The 27,277-nt window shown below is 38.9% G+C and overlaps 1 protein-coding gene across 4 annotated transcripts in view; it reads right to left on the reverse strand.

The window, feature by feature from the left end:
* Positions 1–27,277, reverse strand: part of rnf24 (ring finger protein 24) — a 78,083-nt gene that overhangs the window by 41,132 nt on the left and 9,674 nt on the right. Inside the window, exon 1 of one of the 4 annotated variants that reach the window (XM_062027089.1) lies at positions 21,995–22,043. The exons of 2 other annotated variants lie outside the window; for them this stretch is intronic. The gene's annotated coding sequence lies outside the window, so the exon portion shown is untranslated. Of the gene's footprint in view, positions 1–21,439; positions 21,796–21,994; positions 22,044–27,277 lie in introns of those variants that run through there. One more of the 4 variants, XM_062027088.1, reaches the window with a different exon arrangement.

The following is a 27,277-nucleotide window of genomic DNA, read 5'->3' on the forward strand; positions in this document are numbered from 1 at the left end:
CAAAAATAACCATTAAAAAGTTGTCCATCTAAAAGCAAAGGCAGGCAAAAGAAAGTATTTACACACCACACACACACACACACACACATTTTAAGTGTACTTCATACCTTTTGTTTTCGCCCTCTTTTTGTGCCCTTGTGTGCATTTTCCTTTCCATCCATCCAAGACTTATACAAACTTTATTGATCCACAAGGGAAATTGTGGATATGTATATATATATATATATATATATATTAGACTTAGACAAACTTTATTGATCCACAAGGGAAATTGTTTGACACAGTAGCTCAGTTACAAAGGATGGAAAGGGTAAGGATGGAAAGGAAAATGCACACAAGGGCACAAAAAGAGGGCGGAAACAAAAAGTATGAAGTAGACTAAAAATGTACCATAGTTTATATATATATATGTATATATATATATATATATACATACATATATCTATATATATGCCTATATATATATATATATATATATATGCCTATATATATATATATATATATATATATATATATATATATATATATATATATATATATACTCATTTACGTGTATATACACATATATATATACACTTATACTGTATGTATATATATATATATACATATATACGCGTATATATACACATATATAAACTGTATATATACAAATGTATAACAACTATTTAACTAATTCAAACACAAGCATTTTGTGACATGTGCTGCACACAAGCATATTAATGATTATTAAATTACTCCTGGATTTTCAGCAATCTAAAAGCCTCAATGTTTACAATTGTATCATTGATTAATTGTTAACATTTTAGCTACCTAATAGATTGTATGTTTAATCTTATGATGCCAATTCATTGGTGTCTAACTTTTCGCCTGTGTGTGTGTGTGTGATTGATGTTTTTTTTATTGTGACTTTCTCCATTGCATTGCAAATTAATGATGATTTAAAAGTACTTAAATTATTTCGACAGAGTCGCTGGCGGACTTTGACTAAAAAGACAGTTAAATCTAGTTTTCAGACAACTTCGTATCACACTTGTTAGCGAGCTAGCAAGGTACAAGCTTACTATCTTACCTAGTTGAGAACTCATCCGCCAGATGTCCTACATTCCCCCGCTTTAAATGCTCCTGCATTACAGATGTAGTGTCATAAAAACAAGATCTGCTTTGCAAAACGAGGAAGCTGTTCATGTTTTAACAAAAATATTTTCACCCGCGATGTTCTTTGAGTGGCTGCGCTGACTCGCGTCCCAACGGAAACACACGAGTGATGACGTCAAGACTGTTGTCGGGGACAAATGTTATTGTCGGTATTTGTCGACAATGTCAACAAATCATTGCACCACTAATTAATAGTACCGGTAACCCATATTTCAAAGCTTCCGTCTGTTTTTAGAACTCATGTCAAACACACAACCTGTTATTGTAATACTTTTTAAAATACATCCATCCATCCATTTTGTACCGCTTGTCCCTCTCGAGATTGCGGGGGAGCTAGAGCCTATCGATCCTAGTTTACAGATACAATGACCATAAACTACAGAGCACGTCAATTTTGTGATTTGTACTTTTGTCATGGTTTTGTTCCAAAGAACAAAAAATACCGGAGTTGACTAAATGTCAATGGATAGCTATGACAACTTTAGTCAACTTGTAAAAGAATAAAATTTATTTCACATTTACATTTATCCTTCAAGCATATATGTCAAACCAATGCATGTTACAGAACTCAAGACTTAATGCCAGTGTGCTGTCAGTGGGATGGGAGTGTAAACACACGAGAATGCCAGTAATGTTCTAGGGAAGTGTCACTGTGATCAGATTACTTGCCATATATAAATTTCAAGCCATGTCTGGAAAACTAGGTCAGTTTGGGAAAATAGTGCACAACGGCTGAATGTAAGTATTTTGATAGAGATTTGACTGAATGAGCTCTTTTAAAAACAAAACACCCTAAGTGAATTGGTGTAACCATGCAATGAGTGACATCATTCATAAAACACAGCTTTTTATTCAGGTGGAGAGACACATTGTAAAACCCAGTTGGCTTTATGTAGAGTATTTGGACAATCCTAGAGAACAACAGCATCAACACTTTTTCTGAGCCTTGTCAGAGTTCTCTTAACTTGTTTGCCCTATCTTCACGTCTTTTAGAAAAGCTTTGAGGCAAAAAAAACCTCTAAACCGGTTTCACCCTTTGTAAGAGAGCCACTACGACCTCAATTTGCTTAACTGAACAAGAGGATGGGTTGATTGGCAACACTAAATTGGCCCTAGCGTGTGAATGTTGTCTGTCTATCTGTGTTGGCCCTGCGATGAGGTGGCGACTTGTCCAGGGTGTACCCCGCCTACCGCCTGAATGCAGCTGAGATAGGCTCCAGCACCCCCACGACCCCAAAAGGAACAAGCGGTACAAAAAAATGGATGGATGGATGGAACAAACAAAAGGTAATACTATGAACTTTTAAGATTTAAGTATTCAACCTCTAAGACACGCCACAGATATTCAAACTGTAGATCAGCCAAAGAAATCCCAACGAAATATTTAGAAAGAGCCGGACGCCATGCCGCCAGGCTTTGTAGTTCCGGTTGTCCAATCAAACAAACATCAGTCAAGCACTCTGCAACTGATTCCATGGTGCTGCTAATCACCCGTTTCTCCGCAGTTACACAACAGGAAACACAGACATAACATTCCTGGTGTGACTCAGCTGGGAAAGGGGGCTAACGCCTTGATGAGATATGGAAAAAAAATTCAGCATTCTACATCATACAGTTCATGATGAATCGACACAAGCAGCAAAAGATGCTGCAAGGAATATGGGTCACTGATCGTTTTCAAGAGGTGGTAGTTATTGTCAGGTCAGGTTAGACTTTGTATTATGAGGGTGCAACTCGGAGGTAGAAAACTACATATTTCAAGTCATCTAAAAATCTAACCTCCTAGCAGTAAACCACCCACATGCCTGCTTTAAGGGTCATATTGTCGACACAATTCTAAAGCAATCAAAAATTCTGAGAGCTGATGAACATACTTGCCAACCCTGCAGATTTTTCCGGGAGACTCACGAATTTCAGTGCCCCTCTCGAAAATCTTCTGGGGCAACCATTCTCCCGATTTTCACACGGACAACAATATTAAGGGTGTGCCGTGATGGCACTGCCTTTAGCGTCCTCTACAACCTGTCGACGCATCCGCTTTTTCACCATACAAAGAGCGTGCCGGCCCAGTCATATGTTGTATGCGGCTTCTGCATACACACAAAAGTGACTGCTAGACATACTTGATCAACAGCCATACAGGTCACACTGAGGGTGACCCTACAAACAACTTTAACACTGTTACAAATATGCGCCACACTGTGAACCCACACCAAACAAGAATGACAAACACATTTCGGGAGAACATCCACACCGTAACACAACATAAACACAACAGAACAAATACCCAGAATCCCTTGCATCCCTAACTCTTCCGGGCTACAATATACACCCCCGCTACCACTAAACCCCAAACCCCCAACCCCGCCCACCCCCCCAAATCTCCCAAATTCAAAGGTCTCAAGGTTGGCAAGTATGCTGATGAATGAAACAACTTGCTTACCCTCAACATTCACAAATATTGACAGCTAAGCTGAAATATAAACACATGTTGACATATATATTAGGGATGGAATGGGTTACGGACAAAATCTGAACCGCCCGGTTGACCTGACACGGTTCTGACCGCATATGTTGTTCGGATCAGGTTTTTCCTTGTGTTACGAATCAGTTTGGAGCGAAGGGCTCCATGATTTCCGCCTTAACAGAATGGCAGGCGAACTTAGACAACAGAAACATAATCAACTATTAATCGTGGAAAAACTTGTAAATTGAAGTAATGTGACTGAAATGCTGTCATTGTGACGAGAAGGATAAATTGCAATGGTGGATTATTAGGATGGTATTCTCGGGTGTTAAAAAGAACACTAATGTACACCAAACCGTGTCACAAAACCGTAGTAAGATCCAGGCCGTGGATTTGTGACTAGTTCCACCCCTATTGTACAAATACGATGTTCCTATTTTGCAATATATTTTGTTTAATTGTTAGTCTTTATAGGGCTCATGCTAGCCACTGATAAATGCTAATTTCCCAACAGGTTTCTTGCAAATATGTTGACTGATAAAAAAAAACTGATACTACTATGACATGAGGCTTATCAAACCACCATGTGTATATTTCGGGGAAATGTTTCCATCCATCATCATCTACAGCAGGGGTCACCAACCTTTTTGAAACCAAGGGCTACTTCTTGGGTACTGATTAATGCGAAGGGCTACCAGTTAGATACACACTTAAATAAATTGCCAGAAGTAGCCAATTTGCTCAATTTACCTTTAACTCTGTTATTATTAATAATTAATGATATTTATCTTTGTGGAAACACTGATCATCTTAATGATTTCTCACAATAAACATATATAGAAACAGGTAAATATCAATATGCAACACTTTATTTTTATATTTTCTCTAAGTGCACATTTTTCAAATTGAACATTTTCAAATGATCACTTCTAAGACAGTCTTGTGAAATCACAATATCCCATTTTAACTAGCTAGCCACTAACATTTTTTAACAAATCATGAATTACTTTGCACCATGTTTGTACAAATAATAACTCATGTAAAATACAAAAGTAAACTCTCAAATTTTTAAATCATGTCACACTTTGAACTGGACACCAAATCTGTTATCTGTTTCTTTGTCAGTTAGTGGGAAGCCTGGCATTTCATGCTGTTAACTAGTGTGTTGTACTCTGGTGTGTAACTTGACACTGCAACTCTGAGTGAGTCTTGCAGATGTGCATCAGTGAGGCGTGTTCTGTGTTTGTTCTTGATGAAGTTCATGTCAGAAAAGGCTGATTCACAAAGATAAGATTTTTCCTCATTGTTTGCGGAACCTTCTTAATCTTTTGGACATATTTTCACAGCAATCTGGCCTTAAGCTTAATTATGATAAATGTAAAATGTTAAGGATCGGAAATCTAAAGGGAACGTCCTTTCGAATGGAATGCAAAGTGCCTGTTTTGTGGACAGATGGACCAGTTAACATACTTGGTGTTGTTGTCCCAGAAAACTGGAAGATCTAGGCTCAGTAAATTATGATAATCGACTAAGAAAGCTGGACAAAATTATGCAATTATGGAAAGGGAAATCCCTAACCTTGTATGGTAAAATGTCTATTGCCAAATCGTTAATTATTCCTCAATTTATTTATTTGTTTTTGTCATTACCAGCTCCATCACAAAACTTTTTTAAGATTTATGAGCGGAGGGTCTTCGATTTTGTCTGGAACGGCAAACCAGAAAAGATTAAAAGAAAGGTTTTGTACAAAGAGTATGAATATGGGGGCCTGAAACTTCTCAACCTTGAAGCTATGTGTCTGTCTTTAAAAGCATCAATTGTTCCAAAGATGTATTTAAACATTGAGTGGTACACAAATGTCCTGTTGGACAAAAAACATGTACTGTATCAAAAGAAATGGTATCCTTTTTTACAAGTGATCCCCTCCCAGAGAGTCTGCTGGGAAACATGGCGGGGTTCATAAAGGAAACAATCCACTCATAGTGGTGTTTTCAATTTTATGTGCCAGAAAAAAGAGACGATATTTTGCAGCAGTTAATATGGATGAACTCTAATATTGTAATAGATGGAAAGCCTTTCTTTTGGAAAAATATGTTTGAAAGAGGAATCATTTTTGTCAATGATATTATCAATGAGAATGGTAAAATTATGAAGTATGATGAATTTAGAGCTATGTATGGTGATGCTTGCTCAAGCTTTTCATTTGATCAACTAACTGAAGTGATTGGGAAAAGATGGAAACAAATAATTAATTATGGAACTACTAAATTATTAGTTTGTAAACCTCTAATAAGAAATTCTAGTTGGCAAAAAGGAACTAAAATAAATAGAAAAATATATAATTTTTATTTAATAAAGAAATCTTTGAAGGCTGCCTCCTACAACACAAATGGAAAATGGGAGGACTTTTTTGACTGCCCGTTGCCATGGGATGCCATATTCAAACTAATCTATAAAACCACTATCGATGTGCAAAATCGTTATTTTCAAATTAAAATTATTTATAACTTCCTACCCACAGGGAAAATGTTGAAATTATGGAATATGACAGAGTCAGATGATTGCCGATTTTGTTGTCAGGAGCCTGAATCCACCCTGCATTTGTTTTGGTATTGTCATATTGTGTCTTTGTTTTGGGTGGAAGTTGAAAAAATGTGTCTAAGGATTGGTTTGTTTATGAAGCTTAATGTGGTTTCTGTTATTTTAGGAGAGTTCATTGACAATCATGATTTAGTCAATTTAATTATAGTACTCGGTAAAATGTTAATTTTTAAGGCCAAAAACAGATATTCACTTAGTATTACTTTCTTTAAAACATTTATTCAGTATTTTCTAACTTTAGAAAGTTACATGGTTGAAAACGATAATGATGCCAAAAAACATTATTAAAAAGATGAGAAGTCCTCAAAGGCTTATTTTGAAAGTATAATTATGTTTATAGATTATATGATATCTGTTGTTGTGTTCCCTAATTTGAGTGACCTGGACATAATCTGGACTGTACATAAATGCTTATTTTGAAAATGTAATTTTGTTTATAAATTATATGCAATCTGTTGTGTTCCCTAATTTTTTTCTGTGTACATGAATGAAGGTGTGTGTTGCTGAGTCCGACTTGGACATTATCTGGACTGGGCCTGGTTTAAAAAACCCTTTAAACAAATCTAATTTCATTGACAACCTGGTCTGTTGAAGATAAGGCCCTTTTTTAAAAAATAAAATAAAATAAGATAAATAAATAAAAAACATTTTCTTGGATAAAAAAGAAAGTAAAACAATATAAAAATAATTACATAAAAAATAGTAATTAATGAAAATGTTAGTGGACCAGCAGCCTATACAATCATGTGTGCTTCAGGGACTGTGTCCCTTGCAGATGTGTTGTCTATGTTGTGGGAACCAGAATATTGGTAGCAGAAAGAAATAACCCCTTTTGTGTGAGTGGGTGTGGATGAGTGTGCATAGGGGAGGTTGTTTGGGTTGATGCACTGATTGAAAGTGTATCTTGTGTTTTTTCTATGTAGATTTAATTTAAAAAAAAAAAAAAAAAAAATTTTTTTTTTTTTTTTTAAGAACAGGCCCGCGGGCGACTCATCTGGTCCTTACGGGCGACCTGGTGCCCGCGGGCACCGCGTTGGTGACCCCTGATCTACAGTGTTTATCCTGCGCAGGGTCAAGGGTATCTGTGGCCTATCCCTGCTAAATCCCTGGAAAAAATGGGATAAAAGTGCAGGGCTGATAGAGATGACAGACAATCATTTCATACCACAGAAATTCAGAGAAGCCATCCAACTGTCAAGAAATAAAAATCCAAATAGCATAGTGATTAATCTCTTCTCAAACTGAAACTAAACAACATCTATCTTGAGTGCGATTTGATGGTTTTAAATGTTTTTCCTTACCATCATTCGTATTATTATGTGTTTCTCTCACTCCAAGATCTTTACACGAGTAAAGTTTATTACATAACGAGAAACACTTTGCTTGCACATCACATTTACTGGAAAAAGAGGGGAATTATCACATCTACCTCCCACAGTCATTATGCATCCCAGCCCCCCGACTGTGACATGACAGTGTCAACTACAAGAAGGCCCCCAGAAAGTCTGGACCTCTGCCAGGGTTACATTGTTACAAACTACTCAGTCTATTCCACAAAATGTCTAAATATAGAAACAGAGGTTTGAATTACTGCAGCGACAAACCTGATAATGGTGCCAAAGGTAACCCAATAATGGTGCCAAAGGTAACCCAAGAAAACCTACCCTTTCCTGACTCACTGTGTAACTGTAAATAATACAATGAATACATCGCTCTCCTGTCAAGAACCTTCCTTAAGACGACAATCATGAACAACAATGACTAATAACTATGGACTATGAATATCTGCATTTCAAACTTTTGTTCATGTGATCTGAATGAGTCATTTCCAGAAATACTAATTATAAATAAGAGTATTTTGGTTTTATCAACTACCCCTCCAAAGACACAACTGATATTTCCACCAAGCCCTGTACCATCACATTCAAATGTTTTAGCTCCATGGAGAAGTGGAAATTTCCACTGGCAGCCCCTAACACCATGAGATTTGACATCTGAAACCTAATATGTGCAAGGACTGGCCTAAAGACCAGGGCCTTACAGGCAAAGCAAGGACATTTTCAGTACGTTTGACTGTTAATGGTCACATGTAGACATCGGTGCTGTAAGGTGGTGCATTATCCTATACAATAACAATACAATTATTAAGGACAATGTTGTATAACTGGGAGTTGAAGGCTTCTTTCTGAAAAATATGCTTCAAAAGTCAAGCAAAAGCCACCCTCATGCTTATGTCACACAACTTCAGATGACTGAGTATCCAACACATATCAATTGCATACACAAATTTAACATACAGTACCAAGTAGATGCCAACAACATAAATGTACTTAATTCTAGCAACGCTCTTATCTTCAGTAACAATATTACTTTGCAAACATCTTATGAGTAGTCTTAGTTTTGTTTTATTGTACAATTTGTTTGACAATTAAAAAAGTTCAAAGCGACAGATTGAGTCTGGAATGAATTAATAATTAAATTGTGGTGAAAACTGCTTTCGAACTTGAAGTAGAAGTAAATCAGATTCAAGGAACAACAGATTTTGTTTGATATTGGTGGTTATGTCCCTAACAAGTATATCAAAACAAGTTGTAAATAAGTAGCAGAGTGTGACCACGAGTACATGACGAAGACAAATCCCAATCAATGTTCCTTCATAACTATACAGGTTTATTTTTTAAGTTATTCCTGAGAACAACGAATGTTCTGTATCGTTGTTGGGTTCAATTTTGTTGTACCCAAACAAATCCATTCATAAGCCCAGATTTTGCAATGAAAGAGCCTATATTACCCACTAATGTTGAAAGAGTTAACTGCTCCTTAAAATAGAATGGCTTGAAGCTTAAATAGAGATGATTGCAAATCTTATGTCATATGTATGAAAACACAAAGTGTATTGGGAAAAAAGTAGCTTATAGGTGTAAGATAAGCCTGCCAAGATTTAAAATGAACCAACAAGATCTAATAAAATGTATAACATTTTCTTAATTTGGTCTTTTGCTAAACCCGTCGGCCCCCCATAAGTGTAGCCCACCCTTTCTGCGTGGTCTCTAATGGTAATACAAGCTGACACAAACAAGAGGAACTGACACACACAGCTGTCTCGGAGAACTCCCAGCCAGAGCAAGGTTTTTTTCCTACATTTTTGTAGAAGTCACTATTTCACACAAGTATTGCCTTCAACGTGGCTTGTTCAAAGTATCAGTGACAACAGTGTGCGGATTGTAATCGCAGTTAGTTCTGAACAAAAATTTTGATGGTCTAATTAAAATATTAATATTGATCATCAAGCAGGTACACACAATTGTTGTAGACATACGTCTTCTGTGTTCCTTATCATTAGTTTATGTAGAGCATATGTTGATTTTATGGCAAAACAGGGTGTATTGCTAGGTTTTGATTTAAAATCTCGGGTCTTAAGCTAAAGCTGAGGTTTGTGTGTTTTTAACTTTTTTAAACTTGGTTTAAATATTTCTCTGTGTGTATTCATACTTTTTGAACACATTCAACAACACTGTGATAATTTCAGTCACATTAACCGTGATATGAAATGTTTACATTGTTACATCCCTAATAAGGAAGTAACAATAAACGGTAATACAGATAACAGCGGTAAAAGTCCCGACGTTTAGTATTATCGTATCAAATTATCGAAAAACTGTGATTGATAACCACACTTTGATAAAAATATGAATGCTAACATGAAAACAAGAGACATTAACGTCTCTCCTTATTAAGAAACATCATACCTTAATCTAAACTTGTATATACAGTACACAATGCTGTCTATAACACCTAAGATACATTTTTCACATTGAACATAAAGGCTGTGAGGTCTTAGCAAAAAGAGATGGAGCTATAGTCAACAGAGTCAAGTTGAAACAGACAGATGTGTCTTCAACAGAACGTAAACTTGGGTGACGTCACATAGCTTGGAAGTGAAATGAAGTGATCACGCAAAAAAAAACCATTCTAAAACATCTGCAAATTAAAATGAAAGAAGATAAACATATATAAACACACAAATAAAAATAATATGGCTCTTATGATGTCAGCACACTATTTAATGTTTCCTCTGCCAAGAAAGTATATTGTGTGTCTATTTATTTTAGATTTAAAAAAAAAATGGGTTAAAAGATTTCAGTGTGAGGATAAGTACTTTTTGAGCATATTCTACAATCCCGCGATAATGATAACCGTGATAATTTTGGTCATTATAACCGTCATATAACATACTTATAGCGATACATCCCTAATCAAAACAACAAAAAACGGACTGCATTTCCAGCTAGACTTAAAAACTTGTAATTTCTGTCTGACTTATGTTCATAAGGGGACTCCAGTGGGCACAATAGGGGTGTGGTGAAAGTACACATTGCAAAGCGTACAAGCACCAATGCTCCAAGAGCCCTGTGGTCTACAATTATTGTTTTGATGAACTCTCAAGCAGCCTCTAAATCTAGTTACTGTAATTGCCAAGCAATGATGGACAAATATGCTTCCTAGATTTCACCCAGTGGTGTCAAAGTGTCTTATAAAATTTAACAGTGACTCCTAATATTGGTGAGTTGCTGGCACTTTACAGGAACCTTCTACATACCGGGGAAAACATTTGCAGTGGTCTGTTAGAAACAAAGCATGGTCCAAGGAACAGCAGCACCTTACTGAGACACTATGTTGCACCTACACGATCCCTTGCAAAAACTACCTTGTTTGGCGTAAGAGAAAGCATTGAAATGGTGCAGAAAAGATATAAATAGATTAATTAATGATATTGTGATATTCAAGACAAGGTAAGGGATGGTGTACACATCACTGTTTCATTATTCTTATTGAAAGAGCGTAGGCCCTTTTCATCGCAGGAACTTTAGCATTTGCCCTGATAAATGAAGTACTCCCCTGCCTTTCCACCAAAAACTACCCACGTAAATAAAGTTTCATAGGAACTTATTTAGTGGTACTTTGAAAAGTTCCTGCAGGAACTTTAGATGGGCGGACTGTGCTGTCAAACGCTGATTGGTAAACATAGTTGGGGCGTTCCTAAAACGTTGTATTCAAAATTTCAGCGGCATACGTGTGCGCGGGATAACTTCTTTATTTCTTGTTTATTACCGCATACTTAACAAAGACGAATATAAAATGACAGAAAACCTTTCAGTTGCATGAACATCTGTGTGCTGAAGAACGCTGATTAGTGGAACTATCTCGTAGTGTTTTTAAGTTTTTACTCAACCGTAGCGTTTGAACTAATTTGCCGTTTAATGCCGTTTATTCATTTTTATAAGCTTAATTTCGATACGCGAAGTTACGAGAAGTGGGCAGACTCTTTTAAATGTATTTACAGAGGAATATAAAGTATTCAGCCAGACTTCCAATCGGCAAAAGGGGGGCTGCTCACTAGGACTCTGACATCTCGTTTTCCCAGATGAATGTGAAATAGACGAGGCAGGAAACGAGTGTAACTCAGGTAAATTACATCAAATAGTCACAATTTACTTTCTTACATCCAGTAAAAATAGTCAGCGACACGCCATTTGGGTAGATAGTTATTGGTCTCAACCAGAGTGACCGAATGCTAACGCTAACAGGCGAACGCTAAATGTATTTGTCTTGTCGCCGTGAGATAAGATGAGATTTGCGTCGGATGAAAAGGGCACAGTTCCTCCCCCCATTCTCACCAAATTCTACAGAGGCACTGTAGAGAGCCTACTGACCAACTGCATCTTTGTCTGGACTGGAGCCTGCATTGTCTCAGACTGGAAGTCTCTGCAGAGAGTGGTGAGGACGGTGGAAAAGATCATCAGGACTCCTCTTCCTCCTGTCCGGGAGATCGCAAAAAGCGGCTGCCTGACCAGGGCTCAGAAAATCCGTAGAGACTCCTCCCACTCCCAACCAAGGACTGTTTTCACTGCTGGACTCTAGAAAGAGGTTCTGCAGCCTTCGTAGCAGAACCTCCAGGCTCTGTAACAGCTTCTTCCCTCAGGCCATAAGACTCTTGAACGCATCATAATAATCCCCTCAATTCCCCCCAAAAACGGATTAACTCGCTGGACTATATAGACAATATAGCATACATCCATAAACGTGGATGCATATGCAAAAGTGCAATATATTTATGTGTACAATAATCTATTTATGTCTGTTCCTTCTTTTGTAAATGCAAACACTCCGCACCTTATTGCTCTTTTATCCTGCACTACCACGAGCTAAGGCAACAACATTTTGTTCTTATCTGTACTGTAAAGTTCAAATTCGAATGACAATAAAGGAAGTCTAAGTCTGAGTCTCTAAGTCTATAAACACTGACATTTATTATTTGAGATAGGCTCCAGCACACCCCGTGACTCCGAAAGGGACAAGCGGTAGAACATGGATGGATGGATGGATTTATTATTTGTGCATTGTTATTTACAGCTGAAATTGACTCACATGAATTCATCATTAACAGAGAGGGCGACATTCTGACACTGGATTCTGGACAAAAGCCAGACTTTTTATGTAAAATTTAGTACACTTTTTTTATTTTAGTTTTTACAATTGTAGAGTTCTGTATCTTATTGTTTGTATTTTATTTACTTACACTTTAGTAAAAGAAATATGACCTAATAGTTTGTTTATTTACAAATATATCCATGTATATTTACAAGTATACTACACTTCTCCTCCCTATGTCATCATACCGATTTGCATAAACTTGTATGAATTGCGGTGGTAACACAAACCACACAAGTCTACAGGAAAATAAAGGTTCCAGGAACTTTAAGTTCCTAAATTTAGGAACATAGAGTGCAACCCAACCAAGTATGTAATAGTAAGTTGATATTGTTGGACTCATGTCTTGATGTGATGCTATGTTACGCAAAACGGCAGCTGTAAAATGCTCACGAGGCCTGTGTACGGTTACGTAATATTGTGTCTGGTCTACCTCCGTCCACATGCCTCACAAGGTTTACAAGCTAAAGCTGTTCCACAGAGATGTGTTTTAAACTAAAGGAAGTGACACTATTGTTTTAGCAGTATAGACTCGAAACTGCTTCAAACACATCTCATATGCCAATGGTCTGCCAGAGAATAAGAAGACATAGCAGAGGGGTGTTCAGTGTTGCCTATTTGGCAGGCACTTCAGCGAGTATTACATGCATGGCCAATAGTGCAAATTAGATGATGACTTCAATTCCGCCCATGACCCATAAACAACCCTTAGCCACAAATAGATCGCAGTCCTTTGTGTACACACACTAAGCCATTTGTACTTGGCTGAGCTTTCCCCCTCCCTCTTCTGGCCCCACAGGCTTGCGCTCACACTGAACATCCGTGCTTCCACCTGTTCCTCCCAAAACTTCTACCTTGTTGTAGTCCTGCAATTTCTCTGACTTAGTGGATTATTTCCTTATCCTATTTCCTTGTCTTCTTTTGAGTTGTTGTCATTATTTACTCTGTGCACGGCGGAGGCTGTGATTGATAACTGGCAAGAAGAGCAATTACATTAACTAAATGACACGTCTATGTCAAAGATGGGTAGTAACATTATATTTACTTAAGAGACTTTGTGGATGAATTGTACTTGTTAAAGTAGTTTTAATGCAACATGCTTTTTACATTTACTGGAGTATTTTCGTGAAGAAGACACTACTTTTACTCTGTTACATAAAAAAAATGATCGTTACATTTATGTATACCATCGTTATATTTATTTATATTCTATTGATTACTGCTTGTAAATACGTTGTTTTGGCTCGTCAGACAGACTTCTTCCAGCGTGCACTGTCACATGACTCTGTTGCACCAATCCAACAGAGCCTGGTAATCACATGACTGCACTCGGCGGACCCACTCTGTAAAAAGTGACATACGGGCGTGCGACAAGCAGGTCCGACAATCAATGTTTACATACAAACTACGAAAAATAACATTTATCTGATGCGTTGTCATCCGTGTCCGAAGAAAATTTCACATTTCAGTAGGGATGTCCGATAATGGCTTTTTGCCGATATCCGATATTGTCCAACTCTTAATTACCGATACCAATATCAACCAATACCGATATATAATGTCGTGGAATTAACACATTAGTATGCCTAATTTGGACAACCAGGTATGGTGAAGATAAGGTCCTTTTAAACATTTTTTATAAAATAAGATGAATAAATTAAAAACATTTTCTTGAATAAAAAAGAAAGTAAAACAATATAAAAAGAGTTACAGAGAAACTAGTAATTAATGAAAATGAGTAAAATTAACTGTTAAAGGTTAGTAGTATGAGTGGACCAGCAGCATGCACAATCATGTGTGCTTACGGACTGTATCCCTTGCAGACTGTATTGATATATAATGTAGGAACCAGAATATTAATAACAGAAAGAAACAACCCTTTTGTGTGAATGAGTGTGAATGAGTGTAAATGGGGAAGGGAGGTTTTTTGGGTTGGTGCACTAATTGTAAGTGTATCTTGTGTTTATGTTGATTTAATTTTTTTTTAAAAACAAAAAAAAACGATACCGATAATAAAAAAAACCTGATACCGATAATTTCCGATATTACATTTTAAAGCATTTATCGGCCAATAATATCGGCCTGCCGATATTATCGGACATCTCTACATTTCAGCCTACAAGAATTACACTTCCTACTGGAGAAAACGTGTTGCGGTAAGTTGAATGGATTTGAACCTTAAAAAAACTCACGATTTGATTCTGATTCTCAAGGTGACGATTTGATTCAGACTTGATTCTCAATTCAGAGCGATTTTTGCAATATATTATTTAGTATAAAAATTATAATAAAACCTTTCACACTAATTGAGGAGAACTGTTCTCATGTAACAGTGCTCCTATTTGAGAACAATTGTTGGCTACTCTACCCACCTCTCGTCTTCGTTGAGCACACAAACGTAGATATCGCATGGGTTGGATTATTTTCAGTGTTTGCATTTTGTCAAAAAACATTCCCTTGGCTCGGCTTCATGGCATGCATGTATGGACACTGGCCCAGGAGGGGAAATGTGTCACGCTTGCTCACACTAGCCAAACATGCCATACTTTGGCTGTGAAGTGGTCCCAAGCACGGGTTCAACTGGCCTCGTGTGAGTACCCCCAAAATACATCATTGTGTAGTTGTATGCAGTGCAACTGCACTGGACCACACTGACTGATGTTGTAGTTATCTAAAATATTAGAAACAGCTCTTATTAGGGCAAACTACAACAACAATAGGAAGAAACTCTATATCAGGGGTGTCAAACTAATTTTAGATCGGGGGCCACATAGAGAAAAATCTACTCCCAAGTGGGCCGGTCTGGTAAAATCACGGCACGATAACTTAAAAATAAAGACGTTGTTTTCTTTGTTGAAAAATAAAACAAATTGTACAAATCATAATGTTGTTGTTCTTTTTTTACACTTACATGTTGCGGTTAAATAGTATTTTATCTTTGTCGTTATTTATACTTTCTGAATAAATTATGTGATAATGTTCATCAGTCGAACATTGGTGTTAATTTTCAATCTATCAAGATAAGGAAATAATATCAAAATCAAATTACAGGCTGTTATTTATGTAGTTTGCTCATTTTCCTCGACTGGTGCGCTAACATCATGTGTTTTTTTGTTTTTTTTTACATATGTGGCATAATCTTAACCTGACTCTTGCCAGATCCTTGTAGTTCGCTGAGCTCCACACAAGGATCTGGGACTTCTCAATAGAAGATGTATTTCAGAAGGCCTTGTAAAAAAATAATTGTATGTGATTGGATAAACCACTTGTCCGTTATCTTGAATGACATGGTGCTTCAACCACTCACAATGAAATCAACCTGTGACGCTGATGAGAACGACGCTGGGAAATGCAAAACAGAACAGCCGACATATTGGATAACGACAGAGCGAAAAGTTAGAGAACTTTTACTGAAACAACGCAGCAATGTCAGTAGACGATCAATGTTTGTGCAAAGAAAATATGCAGAATCAATGTCAGCACACGACTCCTCGCTGCGTGCCGCCATTGTTGTTTGAATCAAACAGTCGCTTAGGCGCTACGTCACATCTATGAAATTCTGATTGGTTCATTATTTTTTGCTATCTTGAAGGAGTTTGCATTGCCCTCGAGCCCAGATCCTTGAGTGGAGCTCAGCGAACTACAAAGGCCTGTGGCGAGAGTCAGGTTAGAATAATCTACAAAGATACAAATAATTGCTTTTGCCACATCCAGTGGACACATTTAGAACAGCAGTTTCTCTCATTCAAAAATTCCAGGTTAATTTTTATACTTAGCAAACTCATCCCGCGGGCCGGATAAAACCTCTTTGCGGGCCTGATCCGGCCCTCGGGCCGTACGTTTGACACCCCTGCTCTATATCAGTGTTTTTCAACCTTTTTTGAGCCAAGGCACATTTTTTTCATTAAAAAAAATCGGAGGCACACCACCAGCAGAAAAGGTTAAAAAATGAAACTCCACCAGGTTGTCGTGCCTTATTTTGAGTTTGTTGTTGTTTCCTCTGTGTAGTGCTTTAGTTCCTGTCTTGCGCTGTTATTTTGGTGACCCTTCCTGTTTTGTTGGTGTTCTCCTGTAGCAGGTTCACGCCTTCCTTTGAGTGCTATTGCCCGGACCTGCTTTGTTTTCACAATCAAAACTATTTCAGTTGTGCGTACGCTATCCTTCTTTGTGGGGACATTGTTGATTGTAATGTAATGTACGGATGTGCTTTGTGGACGCCGTCTTTGCTCCACACGCTGTAAGTTTTTGCTGTAGTTCAGCATTCTGTTTTTGTTGACTTCGTAGCCAGTTCAGTTTTACTTTTGTTTTACATAGCCATCCCTATGCTTCGGTGCCTTTTCCTGCCTTTTGTTAATTTTTTGATTTTATCTGCATATTGGGATCACGACAAACCATCCTCGACGCATTCCGACTTCTACAAAGCAATGAACTACCTGCTGCCACCTACTGATATGCATACTTGCCAACACTCCCGTTTTACCGGGAGACTCCCGAATTTCAGTGCCCCTCCCGAAAACCTCCCGGGGCAACCATTCTCCCGAATCTCTCCCAATTTCCACCCGGACAACAATATTGGGGGCGTGCCTTAAAGGCACTGCCTTTAGCGTCCTCTACAACCTGTCGTCACGTCCGCTTTTCCTCCATACAAACAGTGTGCCGGCCCAGTCACATAACATATGCGGCTTTTAAACACACAGAAGTGAACGCAAGGCATACTTGATCAACAGCCATACAGGTCACACTGAGGGTAGACGTATAAACAACTTTAACACTGTTACAAATATGCGCCACACTGTGAACCCACACCAAACAAGAATGACAAACACATTTCGGGAGAACATCCGCACCGTAACACAACAGAACAAATACCCAGAACCCCTTGCAGCACCAACTCTTCCGGGACGCTACAATATACACCCCCTGCTACCCCCTACCCCTCCACCTCAACCCCGCCCACCTCAACCATCCTCATGCTCTCTCAGGGAGAGCATGTCCCAAATTCCAAGCTGCTGTTTTGAGGCATGTTAAAAAAAATAATGCACTTTGTGACTTCAATAATAAATATGGCAGTGCCATGTTGGCATTTTTTTCCATAACTTGCGTTGATTTATTTTGGAAAAACCTTGTTACATTGTTTAAAGGCCTACTGAAAGCCACTACTACCGACCACGCAGTCTGATAGTTTATATATCAATGATGAAATCTTAACATTGCAACACATGCCAATAGGGCCGGGTTAACTTATGAAGTGACATTTTAAAATTCCCGGGAAATATCCGGCTGAAACATCGCGGTATGATGACGTATGCGCGTGACGAAGTCCGAGTAACGGAAGTTATGGTACCCCGTAGAATCCTATACAAAAAGCTCTGTTTTCATTTCATAATTCCACAGTATTCTGGACATCTTTTGCAATTTTTTTAATGAACACTGAAGGCTGCAAAGAAGACAGTTGTGGGTGGGATCAGTGTATTAGCAGCGGACTACAGCAACACAACCAGGAGGACTTTGTTGGAGCGCTAGCCGTGCTAGCCGCCGACTTCACCTTGACTTCCTACGTCTCCGGGCCGCCAAACGCATCGGGTGAAGTCCTTCGTGCTTCTGCCGATCGCTGGAACGCAGGTGAGCACGGGTGTTGATGAGCAAATGAGGGCTGGCTGGCGTAGGTGGAGAGCTAATGTTTTTAGCATAGCTCTGTGCAGTCCGGTTGCTAAGTTTGCTTCAATGGCGTCGTTAGCACAGCATTGTTAACCTTCGCCAGCCTGGAAAGCATTAACCGTGTATTTACATGTCCACGGTTTAATAGTATTGTTGATTTTCAATCTATACTTCCAGTCAGGGGTTTATTTCTTTTGTTTCTATATGCAGTTAAAGCAAGATGCTATCACGTTAGCTCGTAGCTAAAGCATTTCGCTGATGTATTGTCGTGGAGATAAAAGGCACTGAATGTCCATTTCGCGTTCTCGACTCTCATTTTCAAGAGGATATAGTATCCGAGGTGGTTTAAAATACAAATCTGTGATCTACAATAAAAAAAGGAGAGTGTGGAATCCAATGAGCCAGCTTGTACCTAAGTTACGGTCAGAGCGAAAAAAGATACGTCCATCGCTGCCTCTCAAGTCATTCACTGTAACGTTCCTCATCTACGAATCTTTCATCCTCGCTCAAATTAATGGGGTAATCATCACTTTCTCGGTCCGAATCTCTCTCGCTCCATTGTAAACACCGGGGAATTGTGAGGAATCCTAGCTCCTGTGACGTCACGCTACTTCCGGTACAGGCAAGGCTTTTTTTATCAGCGAGCAAAAGTTGCGAACTTTATCGTCGATTTTCTCTACTAAATCCTTTCAGCAAAAATATGGCAATATCGCGAAATGATCAAGTATGACACATAGAATGGATCTGCTATTCCCGTTTAAATTTAAAAAAATCATTTCAGTAGGCCTTTAATGCATCCAGTGGGGCATCACAACAAAATTAGGCATAATAATGTGTTAATTCCACGACTGTATGTATCGGTATCGGTTGATATCGGAATCGGTAATTAAGAGTTGGACAATATCGGAATATCGGATATCGGCAAAAAAGCCATTATCGGACATCTCTAGTTACAGCCTTATTCCAAAATGGAATAAATTCATGTTGTCCTCAAAATTGTACAGACAATACCCCATAATGACAAAATTGTCAAAAAATAAATAAATAATAGGTTAATTTAGGCCAAAAATGCGTAGATTAAAGGCCTACTGAAACCCACTACTACCGACCACGCAGTCTGATAGTTTATATATCAATGATGAAATCTTAACATTGCAACACATGCCAATACAGCCGGGTTAGATTAGTAAAGTGCCATTTTAAATTTCCCGCAAAATATTCTGCTGAAAACGTCTCGGTATGATGACGTTTGCGCGTGACATCACGGATTGTGCGGACATATTGGGACACCATTGTGGCCAGCTATTAAGTCGTCTGTTTTCATCGCAAAATTCCACAGTATTCTGGACATCTGTGTTGGTGAATCTTTTGCAATTTGTTTAATGAACAATGAAGACAGCAAAGAAGAAAGCTGTGGGTGGGATCGGTGTATTAGCGGCCGGCTGCAGCAACACAACCAGGAGGACTTTGAGTTGGATAGCAGTAGCGCTACCGTGAGTATGCAGCTTTGGCTTCCAAACATTTGATCGCTTGCCCGTACGTGTGTGCCGCTATGTGCATGTCACGTACGTAACTTTGGGGAAATATATGTGCTGTATGAACTTTGGGGAGGTGAACGGTACTTTGGGCTGTGGGATTGAGTGTGTTGTGCGGGTGTTTGAGTTGTATTGGCGGGTTATATGGACGGGAAGGGAGAGGTGTTTGTTATGCTGATTAATTTGTGGCATATTAAATATAAGCCTGGTTGTATTGTGGCTAATAGAGTATATATATGTCTTGTGTTTATTTACTGTTTTAGTCATTCCCAGCTGAATATCAGGTCCCACCCGCCTCTCACAGCATCTTCCCTATCTGAATCGCTTCCACTGCCCTCTAATCCTTCACTCTCACTTTCCTCATCCACAAATCTTTCATCCTCGCTCAAATTAATGGGGTAATCGTCGCTTTATCGGTCCGAATCGCTCTCGCTGCTGCTGGCCATGATTGTAAACAATGTGCAGATGTGAGGCGCTCCACAACCTGTGACGTAACGCTACTTCCGGTACAGGCAAGGCTTTTTTTTATCAGCGACCAAAAGTTGCGAACTTTATCGTCGATGTTCTCTACTAAATCATTTCAGCAAAAATATGGCAATATCACGAAATGATCAAGTATGACACATAGAATGGACCTGCTATCCCCGTTTAAATAAGAACATTTCATTTCAGTAGGCCTTTTAGCTTTAAAAAAACAAAAAACGTTGAAGCGACCGTAGATTAAAAGTTTCCATTAGATTTGTATCAAAAGTGCCATAAATCGCCCATGTTTAATCGGTGTATAATCTCCCGAATTCGGGGGTCTCAAGGTTGGCAAGTATGCTGATATGGAGTATCACAAGATTACCCTGCAAAGCTCTACACAGCACAGGCACTAGATAACGGCACATTATTATGATTATTGATTTGCAAAAAAATATTTTTTGGACCAATTAGGTGAAATTGCATAGTTTTCAGCGGCACACCAGACAATATGTCACTACGGCACAGTGGTTGAAAATCACTGCTCCATATAAATGCGAAGTAGTCGAAGAAATAACAGTGTGGTCACTTTAGCAGTATGGCAATACACACTTTTTTTAATTTAGCACACAAATACACTGTTGTGTTTTTTTTCAACGTGACATTTGACCACAACAGACAGGAACATTGCCAACATTGTGGCGTACGTCAAGGTAAGCTTGGCATCTTTAATTGGCAGCAAAGTGTCACATAGTCCTGATGTAACCTCTCCAAAAAGGACGCGAGAGCCCCCTGGGCGTATAGCTGGCGAGCTAGCTTAAAAATCCCCGGCGCAGTAAAAAAAAATTAATAAATAAAAAAAATAGCCCACCTATACGTTTACGTCCACAAAATTACCACGAGGAAAATATTCACTGACGCCATTTAAACGAATGCGTTGAGCACATGTCGGGTGTTTATTTCCCCCGAAATGTGGCTACTGTAGCATCACTGCTCGTTGCCAAGTGACGTTAGCTAGCTAGTAGTGAATCCATGTTAAGTGGATGGGAGAGAAAGCGCGTCCACTCACCAAGCTAGCTGCTCTTCTGTTTACTTCACGGTCCTTTAAAAAAAAAAGACACATACACACACACACACTCACACAAAAAAACACGCGTGAACGCGTCCTTAAATCCACGAATGATGGAAAGCGGTCTTGACGATAGGCACGTTCCGCACGTAAACTGGTTTCCCCACACCTTCCTCGATCCACACGTCGTCCTCCCACCAAGGCCAGAAGACACACAACCGTGACCGAAGCTGCGGGGTCGTGTGCGTGGGCAGTGATGGCAGCTCTACGGAATGAGGGAGGAGGAGAAGCGCACACAAAAAGTGCACGTAGTCTGATTATCCCCTCCCTTTTTCTCGTTGCCGCCGCTGTTTGTGCGGTGCCATCATTCAACATACTGTGTCATGCTGTGGTAGAGAGTAGCCGATATACAGTCGTGGTCAAAAGTAGGGGTCCCCAACCTTTTTTTCAAACGGGGACCCCGGTTTAATGTATGCATTATTTTCACGGACCGGCTTTCCACGTGTGGCAGATAAAAACAGGGGGGGAAAAAATGAGCATGAAAAATCCACTCACCATAATGCTAAAGTAGTGGGAGCAATTGGGCGTGTTTCTTTGCGAAGAGAGGGTCCCCGGCACGTTGACGGCATACACCAGGGGTGTCAAACTCAAATACAGAGTGGGCCAAAATTTAAAACTGAACAAAGCCGCGGGCCAAGGTTTAACAAATTAACCTTTTGATAGGGACCCAAACAAGTTTTGCATTGAATATTGAACAAGCAAGGCTTATATAACTTTATAGTGTCATGCAAAATCGAGTTTCAAATAATAATAAAAAAAATATCAATGGCATATCAAATAACATTTAAATAAAAATTGAATGCCTCTTTTCTATTTGCAGCCTTCTGAGGTAAATATCAAAATCAACTTTTTCCACAGGCTAATAATAAATTTGAAAATAAAATAACAATAATGAATGAATCAAACATTCAAGCCTTGAAGTAGCAAGAGAAAGTGCATGGGGGGTTGATGTGGGCGGGGTTTGGTGGTAGCGGGGAGGGGGTTGGGGGGTGTATTGTAGCGTCCTGAAAGAGTTAGTGCTGCAAGGGGTTCTGGGTATTTGTTCTGTTGTGTTTATGTTGTGTTACGGTGCGGATGTGCTCCCGAAATGTGTTTGTCATTCTTGTTTGGTGTGGGTTCACAGTGTGGCGCATATTTGTAACAGTGTTAAAGTTGTTTATACGGCCAGCCTCAGTGTGACCTGTATGGCTGTTGACCAAGTATGCCTTGCATTCCCTTATGTGTGTACAAAAGCCGAATATGTTATGTGACTGGGCCGGCACGCTGTTTGTATGGAGGAAAAGCAGACGTGACGACAGGTTGTAGATTACGCTAAAGGCGGTGCCTTTAAAGCACGCCCCCAATATTGTTGCCCGGGTGGAAATCGGGAGAATGGTTGCCCCGGGAGATTATCGGGAGGGGCACTGAAATTCGTGAGTCTCCCGGGAAAATCGGGAGGGTTGGCAAGTACGAGTAAAAGCGGTGAATGCGGTGCTGTATAATACCGGCGGGCCAGCTCTAATGTTAATTTGATATTGCCTCAAGGACCAAATGAGATTACACAGCGGGCCACATTTAGCCCGCGGGCCAGAGTTTGACACCCATATACCAATGTTTCTTAACCTTCTTAACTATAGCGCCCCCTAGACTGTAATATATCTGTTTTTTTCAGCTGTGGTCCATTTTTCCGCCCTGTGATGAGGTGGCGACTTGTCCAGGGTGTACACCGCCTTACGCCCGAATGCAGCTGAGATAGGCTCCAGCACCCCCCCCCCGCGACCCCAAAAGGGACAAGCGGTAGAAAATGGATGGATGGGTCCATTTTTCCGCTTTTACAATTTTTTACCACTTGTGGCAGTAATGACAATATGAAACTAACAGAAGAAGTCTGGCGCTAATTTCTTAAGCGCAAAAATTATGACTAAAGTTGTGAAGCTGTATTTCCATTTGCGCTTTAATTTTATTGACAGTTTAGTTAAGAAAAATATTTTATATTAATTCAGCTTATTTGTTTTAGCACAACATAATTCATAAGTCAGTCTACCCCAGGACAGCTGTGACTACAAATGTAGCTTACCACCACCAGGTGTGAATGAATGATGGGTTCCCACTTCTCTGTGAGCACTTTGAGTATCTAATAATAGAAAAGCGCATTATAAAATCTAATCCATTATTACATTTATCATTATTACTATTATTATTATAATACGCATTGTATGTACATGTATTGTTTATTTGGTTAGTACTTTTCCTAATCAGCCTGACCTAAGCCTAAGGTTTATCCGTTAAATTAATAATAATCTTTGTGATTAACACATACTTTTATATCATTTATTTTATTGAATATGCTCAAAATCAAGTGCAAGATCCCCAATTCAGTGTTAATATTGGAGTGGTCCCTCTGTAGTGGAAAAGTTGGGTCCTGAGGTCAAACAGGTTAAGAACCCTTGCTAATTAGTTAATGTTTCTGTGCGGCCCGGTAGAAAATGTGTCACGGACCGGTACCGGTCCCCGGACCGGTGGTTGGGGACCACTGGTCAAAAGAACATAATGTAATGGCTGTCTTGAGTTTCCAATAATTTCTACAACTCTTATTTTTTTTGTGATAGAGTGATTGGTGCACATAGTTGTTGGTGACAAAAAACATTCATGAAGTTTGGTTCTTTTATGAATTTATTATGGTTCTACTGAAAATGTGACCTAATATGCTGGGTCAAAAGTATACATACAGCAATGTTAATATTTGGTTAAATGTCCCTTGGCAAGTTTCACTGCAATAAGGCGCTTTTATAGAACCTTTATTTAACCAGATAAGAAAACCCATTGAGATCAAGATCTCTTTCGTGGAGATAAAAGTCAACAGCACATGTCACAGAGCAGTTTCAAAATAAATACATTAAGACATACATTTTAAAATACATAAGAGAACTGTAAAACAACAGAGATTTACATCTTTAAAAACACAGGCACTGTGCAAACGTCTCTCGCTGTTTGTCCCTCAGGACAGAACGGAAGGCTCCAAATGGAAGTAGTTCTGTAAGTTTCAGTTTCGTCTGCAATTCATTCCATGCCATAGGGGCAGCAATGCCAAAAGCTCTTTTGCCAAATTCAGTCCGTACATGAGGAACAGTTAAAACATACAAATTGTTAGAACGTAATGCGTAAGAGCTGCTTTTTCTTTGTAACAGAGTACACAAGTATGGAGGTATTAAACCTAAAAGAGCCTTATAAATTAAAGTCAGCCAATGTGTGTATCTGCGTGCACTCAATGAAGATAAGTCTGACTTCATATACAGTTGACAATGGTGGGTGAGACTACGACAGCCAGTAACAAATCTTAGTGCTGAATGAAAAACAGTGTCCAAGGACTGGAGGCATTTAGATGAAGCACTAAAATAAAGCACGTCTCCATAATCAATTACAGGCAAGATAGTTGCTGTCACCAATTTCTTTCTGACTTTAAGAGAGAAGCAGTTTTTATTTCTAAAAAAGAAACCAAGCTTTACCCTAAGCTTAGAGACCAAGTTGTTAATATGGGCTTTAAATGAAAGCTCTTGATCAAGAGTAAAACCCAAGTACTTGTAATTTAAGACCTGCTCTATAGGGTTTCCATTTGATGTTACAATATTTGGAATATTTTCCAGTAGCACCCTTGAATGAGAGAAAACCATTACCTTGCTTTTATCTGTATTTAAAACCAATTTAAGATCAAATAAGCGAGTCTGGATGACATCAAAAGCAGCTTGTAAAAACTCAAAAGCCTGAGTGATGGAGGTTGAACAGCAATAAATAATGGTGTCGTCTGCATAAAAATGGTACATTGCATTTGACAAATTATTACAAAGATTATTTATGTAGATAGAAAATAAAATGGGCCCCAGCACTGAGCCTTGTGGAACGCCTTTGGTAATGTCCAGTAATGAAGAGGTGGTCCCAGCCACCTGTACACATTGTGTTCTGCTGGAGAGATAGTCTGTGAACCAAGCAGCTGCATTTTTAGATAATCCAACGTGATGAAGGGCTTGAATTAACAGACTGTGGTCTACTGTGTCAAATGCTTTTGACAAATCAATAAATAGGGCGACACAATATTTCTTGCCGTCTACAGCCTCGATTAAATCATTGAAGACCTTAAGAGCAGCTGTAATAGTGCTATGCTGTTTTCTAAAACCAGATTGAAATGGAGATAAAATATTGTTTGATTCTAAAAAAATCCTCTAGCTGGTTACTGATGATCTTCTCAAACAATTTTGCTAAAATGCATAATTTAGAAATTGGTCTGTAATTATTTATATTTGTGGGTTCACCCCCTTTTAGCAGGGGAAGAACAAAGGCCGATTTCCAGATTTTTGGAATGCTTTTACTTGTTAGACTTAGGTTAAAAATATGCGAGAGAGGCTCAGCAACAAAATCAGCAGCCAATTTTAAGAAAAAGGGTTCAATTTGGTCAGGTCCTGCTGCTTTAGTTGTGTCCAGGCTCTTTAGTGCACTGTTTACCTCGGATATTGATACAGGTGTGAACTCAAAAGTGCAGGTGCTTTTGGTAGTCATTTTTGTTTCATCTGACATTATAAGATAAGATCTTCTGGAGGAAAGTTCTGTGTTCAGATGAAACAAAAATGGAGGTGTTTGGCCACAATACCCAGCAATGTGTTTGGAGGAGAAAAGGTGAGGCCTTTAATCCCAGGAACACCAGGCCTACCGTCAAGCATGGTGGTGCCTTTAATCCCAGGAACACCAGGCCTACCGTCAAGCATGGTGGTGGTAGTATTATGCTCTGGGCATGTTTTGTTGCCAATGGAACTGGTGCTTTACAGAGAGTAAATGGGACAATGAAAAAGGAGGATTACCTCCAAATTCTTCAGGACAACCTAAAATCATCAGCCCGGAGGTTGGGTCTTGGGCGCAGTTGGGTGTTCCAACAGGACAATGACCCCAAACACACGTCAAAAGTGGTAAAGGAATGGCTAAATCAAGCTAAAATTAAGGTTTTAGAATGGCCTTCCTAAAGTCCTGACTTAAACGCGTGGACAATGCTGAAGAAACAAGTACATGTCAGAAAACCAACAACTTTAGCTGAACTGCACTAATTTTGTCAAGAGGAGTGGTCACAAATTCAACCAGAAGCTTGCCAGAAGCTTGTGGATGGCTACCAAAAGCGCCTTATTGCAGTGAAACTTGCCAAGGAACATGTAACCAAATATGAACATTGCTGTATGTATACTTTTGACCCAGCAGATTTGGTCACATTTTCAGTAGACCCATAATAAATTCATAAAAGAACCAAACTTCATGAATCAATGTTTTTGTGACCAACAAGTATGTGCTGCAATCACGCTATCACAAAAAAATAAGAGTTGTAGAAATTACTGGAAACTCAAGACAGCCATGACATTATGTTCTTTACAAGTGTATGTAAACCACGACTGTATGTACTCAAGTAAGAGTACTGTTCCTTTAGAATAGGGATATTCAACTAAATTTCCAGAAAGTTCTCCTTTCACTTTTATTCTTTATCAAAAGTCTGTTTACAATGGAGCAAATGGGAGCTGCCCTTGAAAAACATCCAAACACCTCCATTAAAGGCCTACTGAAACCCACTACTACAGACCACGCAGTCTGATAGTTTATATATCAATGATGAAATCTTAACATTGCAACACATGCCAATACGGCCGGGTTAACTTATAAAGTGCAATTTTAAATTTCCCGCTAAACTTCCGGTTGGAAACGTCTATGTATGATGACGTATGCGCGTGACGTCACGACGGCAAGGGAAGTATTCGGACCCAATGTGTC

This window comes from Entelurus aequoreus, linkage group LG18 (assembly GCF_033978785.1).
Source record: "Entelurus aequoreus isolate RoL-2023_Sb linkage group LG18, RoL_Eaeq_v1.1, whole genome shotgun sequence".
NCBI classification, from domain to species: domain Eukaryota; kingdom Metazoa; phylum Chordata; class Actinopteri; order Syngnathiformes; family Syngnathidae; genus Entelurus; species Entelurus aequoreus.